The sequence below is a fragment of the Cupressus sempervirens genome, chromosome 2 (assembly GCF_028749045.1).
Source record: "Cupressus sempervirens isolate cs-2001-9-10 chromosome 2, ASM2874904v1, whole genome shotgun sequence".
In the NCBI taxonomy this organism is placed as follows: Eukaryota; Viridiplantae; Streptophyta; class Pinopsida; order Cupressales; family Cupressaceae; genus Cupressus; species Cupressus sempervirens.
Genome location: NC_143119.1, coordinates 693,327,828 through 693,333,177, shown reverse-complemented (window position 1 = coordinate 693,333,177; position 5,350 = coordinate 693,327,828).

The window sequence follows — 5,350 nt, the reverse complement described above, 5'->3', positions numbered from 1 at the left end:
ATCATTCTAAAGCATTTCTATCAAGATGGGCTTTGAATTCTAACTTTTAATTTATTTTTCATAGTTTTATGATTAAGGTAAGGTTACTTGGTACTTCCATTAAAAATGAATAAGGATAGCTAGATAAGGTATACCACATACAAGGATAAGTTGAAGGGAGACATTAATAAACTTTAGTGCATTTTTCTTTTTAACATCCCATGGGTAATATAGTAGATAGGTGGCTAAGGTTCAGATCTTTTTAGTCATCATGGCACTCAAATAAACTCTTGGGGTCCTTTTCATATGTTATCATATTTGGATTAATAGATCATGATTAATAAATGATCCTTTAATGTTACATGCATTTACATTTAGTAGAAGACTATCTAAATCCTAATTCTTAGGTGACGTCAAGTTTCCTAGTTATTACTAGACAATCAAGGGTTTTCTAGAAACTTCACGGTGTCTTTTTATTCCTTAACTTAAAGTGCCCTATCTTTATCATTTGGCTTGACCTTAGAAATGGATACAAACATTTGTGTTTCTCATACTGCTGAGGCTTGCATCATGGCTTTCTGAGGTAACATAAAACCTAAAAGATGTAATTGTATTCTTAGGCGAGTTGAGGGGATGACTCGAATTACAGTAAGTACAAAAATTGGTTAAAGCCTCTTTGATTATGAATACACTTGGAGGATGAACAACACCATGATTAGCACATTCATCAGATGCATGACCAAAGCTAGGATCTCCAAATGGGCCTTGGTAAGACTTTTCTTGAATATTTTTTATTCCATTTGGTGTCAAGGAATAATAGAAGTCATCATGAGCTTGGATGAAAATTTATGTGTGCCTTTGCCTGAGATGTATATGAATCATCCACCAGGAAGCTTGGTCATATCAAATATTCCCAAGAGGCCTACTTTGATTATTAGGGATATGACAACTTTCAATTTGGCTTGGCCAAAGATGGAATCTGCTTCCACTTCCTCCTACATTGGAGAAGGATCATGATGGATAATGGTCATGAATGGCTAAGCAATTATCTTGGCCTTTTTAAGGCCTACATTCACCCAAGAGTGGGTTGTGGTAATCTAGATTTGCTGGACTTCTACAATCCCAATATTGAGAAGTCTAGTAGAGAAAGGTCCTCATTTGAATTCCCCCCCACCCCCCCCATTTTTAGTCAAAAAATCTAAATGACATTGCAAAGGTGGTCATGGTGTTTTGGAAGAAGTAAATCATGGCACAAATTTTTTGATTTAGTATCTCAGTCTGCTCTGCTCCATTTTGATGGCTAGGTTTTGTTATATAGTCTCTACCAGAGATTGGGAGTTTTTTTGAAGGGGTTTTTGGTTCCAATATGCCTTTAGCTTAGATGTTTAAGTTTTTTACTATACTGTATTAGATAGTTTTCTATTAGTTTTTCATAAGGGTTTTGGTTTGATGTAAAGATTTGGAAGGCTGACTATGGGACATGTTTAGGGAATGGATAGCTTAGCTATCCTTGGTTTATAAGATACTCATGTTTATATGCAATTCTCTACACTCAAAATGAATATAGATTATGTTTATAGCTTGTTGCTTCTCACCTTTTGATGGCTTCAATCCTCTGTGATGGAATTTTAATCTGTTATGAATTTGCTGAGTTATATATTATGCTGTAGTCATTTAGATTAGTTTTGTAACTATAGAAATGACATTCAATTTTTTTGATAAATAGATTAACTATCTCGCTTAAAATTTTCTAGCATTTCGACAAGATAATTATGTGCATTTTACAAGGACACTTGGTTTAAAAATCTCATAGTTGAAGGGTTTGTTGGTTTGATCTCAACAACATTTTATTTCATTTTTTTGATGATTGAGAATGGTATGATGGGTAGAGGAGATGGATATTTTAGGATTTAGCTGACATTATTAGTAATCCAAGCTACCTCTATTTTGATTTTTGGCACTCCCCCTTATATTACTTTGAGGTGTTAGTTATTTTGTTATGGATGATTGAGACTTTGCAACATGGTTCATTAGAGGTATTTGAGGTTCTGATGTGATTATTGGTCAACATAAGAATTGTAATGAGATCTTAGAATTTAAATTTAGCTTAGTACACTAGGGAAAATTAAGTTGGTAGCATTTCAATTATAATTATAAAAATACTTGTCTAGTAAGGATTGAATACTAACAAATTTGTTGATAACTTTATGGATTTAGTTTATAAAGAAGGGGAATTAATCATTTTGATGAGTCAGTAAGTGTTTTTTAAGTATTGTAGTATGGAGTAATAAACCAAAAAGGTAATGATATTAATTTATTCTTTCCATGGTATCCTTAATGTTTAGAAAGATATTGCAGTGTTATTTCTAACCATTTTGACTATCAAGTCAATTAGACAAAGATGAGTGTATCTCTCATTGGAAGGATGTAAAGTGCAGTGGCTAGATAGGTTTCTCCACAATTGGTCTCTATTGTTTTTAAATGATCATTTGAGCATATGTATCCATTTGTATTACAATTTTCTCTATTGTAATAATAACTAAAGTGGTATTTTGATTGGGGTATGCCTCTTTTAGGGTGTAAAAATAAAGGACCAAGGTCTCGGGCTAGACTGGAGGTTTTCTTCTCTGTTCTTTCCTACCAGTGCCCATTTGAATGAAGTTTCTCTATTGTAAGTCATTAATTTTATTAATCAATATTATCAAGGCCTTGGCCATTTATCGATCAAAAAAATAAAAATAAAAATCATAAGACATATTTAATTAAATATTTATTAATTTAACTAATAATCATATTTACAATTTATTATAAAAAATGAAACTGCTAAATAAATTATTATTAAATTAAATAAATAAAATCACGCCTTAATTAGAACTTTAATTAAATTTTTTAAATTTAATTATTTAATTTAATTAATTTCTCAATTAATTAAATATAATTAAATATTGATTTTTATTTAGAATTTTTTCATTAAATTAAATCATTAATTTATCTTTTAATTTGATTTAATTATAACTAAAAATCAGAACAGACCCAAAAAAACTAAATACAAAAACCCATAATAAAGAATAGAGTACTAGATCAAACTCAAGGATCAAAATCATGAATTCAGGTCACTTGATGAATTTAGAAGGGTAACAACTTAGATACTTGTCCTACTTTCTAGGACAACTGGCTTAAGGTTAGAATTTGGACTCAAGAATTATCTCCCCTCTTTTATCATTGAGATACTGCAATACAGGGAAGTCAATGCCTGGTACCTACAATTTGAATGAAATATGAGGATGTACATACACATATAATCTAAACTAAACATGCAATGGTGGGAAGTGGTGCATCATGTAGATTCTGACTAGCAAGTGACTATGACCCCCTCCCTCAACCAGATTAGAAATGTCAAACATAAAGTAAAACATAGAAATATACCATACACATGCAAGTATGGGATAAATAACCATAGAAACTACATATAAATAATTCATCTAACTAACATCATGAAATAACTAAAATCACTATATGAACACACATGTATCATCATCAAAAGAAAATCATAAATACATAAAATAACTAAGTATCAAGTAGCTCATATATAAAATGAATATGAAATAACTTCTAATCAAATTTTGGTAACCAAGTACTACTAATCATAAAAAATAATTATAAAGTTAGCCTAAAATAATTTGGAAATAAAACATGAAAAGTAAACTAGGGGTAGCCATTACATTGGGGTCTTCCTCACATTCTTGCTCATCCTCTTGTTTAGGCTCCTCTCCAACTAGAGCTGATAAAAACAAAGTATATATGAATCAATAATTATCATACACTGAAATCAAATATATGTACACACAAAATTAATTATTCTCTTACCGCCCTCAAATAGTCACTTTGTACATCCATCTTAGAGGCTCATGGATGATCAAGAGTAACAAGGTCCTACAACAATTCAATCAATATAATCACTTGATCATACTTATGAATAACATTTGAAATTTCAATACTAACTATTATAAATAAAAAATAAAACTATGCAAACTCTTTCATACCCCATTCAATGGCTTTGAACTAGCCATTGCAACAACAATTCCATGATTGATAGACTGAGGAAGATGAGGAGTCTCTGATGTCAACAACTATAAATCATATAATACAATTTACATTTTTTTTATGGAATATAATATAATTAAATGAATCAAATTAACATGAAATAAAAGTACCTCTATGAAGCTCATATCATGCCAAGGCTCAAAATCTATTGTGAATGTCAATGGTCCAGTAGAGAATTAATACACATGGATTTTTTTTTTGTCAATCCTTCATTTGATTACTTAATAAATAGATATATTAATTGAAATGATTAAATCAATATATACCTATAGAATCATTGACTAGACATGAAATAGGGCTAAGGAATTTGTACTTGGGCCAACAACACTCTTACCCTAAATTTTGAACAATGTCAAGACATGCTAATTTATTAGTCATTCATTGTACATATGAAAGGTGATCAAATTAGTTTATTATAATTGTAAATATTTACATGTTTGTCAATACCAAGTGACTCACTCAGGAAGTCATCAATGACTAGCCCATCATCCATAGTGTCTCCAATGTGACTACCAAATGTGCAAAAGGATCCACATGACATGCACATGTGACTGCGACACAAAGAAGGCTCGTCGACAACTAATGGGCTGGTGCAATGAATGTGAGTTTTTGTCAAAGCATTGATAGTTCCTAGTGTACCAGTCTCTACATGTTCCTTCATAATAGAAGGAATAATGACATGCTCACCTTGTGGCATGACAATAGGTGCCCTAATTGCATTAGAGTCATGATGTACCTTTGACCTCTCAAATGATGACCCCCACCTCTACCCTTAGAATCTAACATGTTAAAATAATTGAGGATCTCCCTAGGGACAAATTCATAATACATTTTTCTTAAGAAATGCATTGGAAACTCATGATTATTACAGGGTAGGTGATCAAAGACCATCCACCATCTATCCCAAAAGTTATTTATAATATGATCATGGATGCACCAATAGATGTGAAACCTTTTAGTTGTAGTTCTAATAGTGTCTTCTTCTCCTGGCTTTTTAAACAATGCACATATGTCATATTTTGATATGTTCTTATTTTTTACATCTTTACAAGATAATTTATTCGCATAATATCTTCTTTGTTCTTCTCTCTTAACATGACAAATATTTAACTAACCACTAATAGAAGCTACCTAGATCACAATGGACTCAAGGGAGGATGCCAAGTGTGCTTTCATAGGATTAGTTTTCCCATAAGCTTTTCACCTACCAATGATTGCTTCTAATTGAGTTTTCCCTCTTTCTATTTCATTCATTATATTGCCTTTG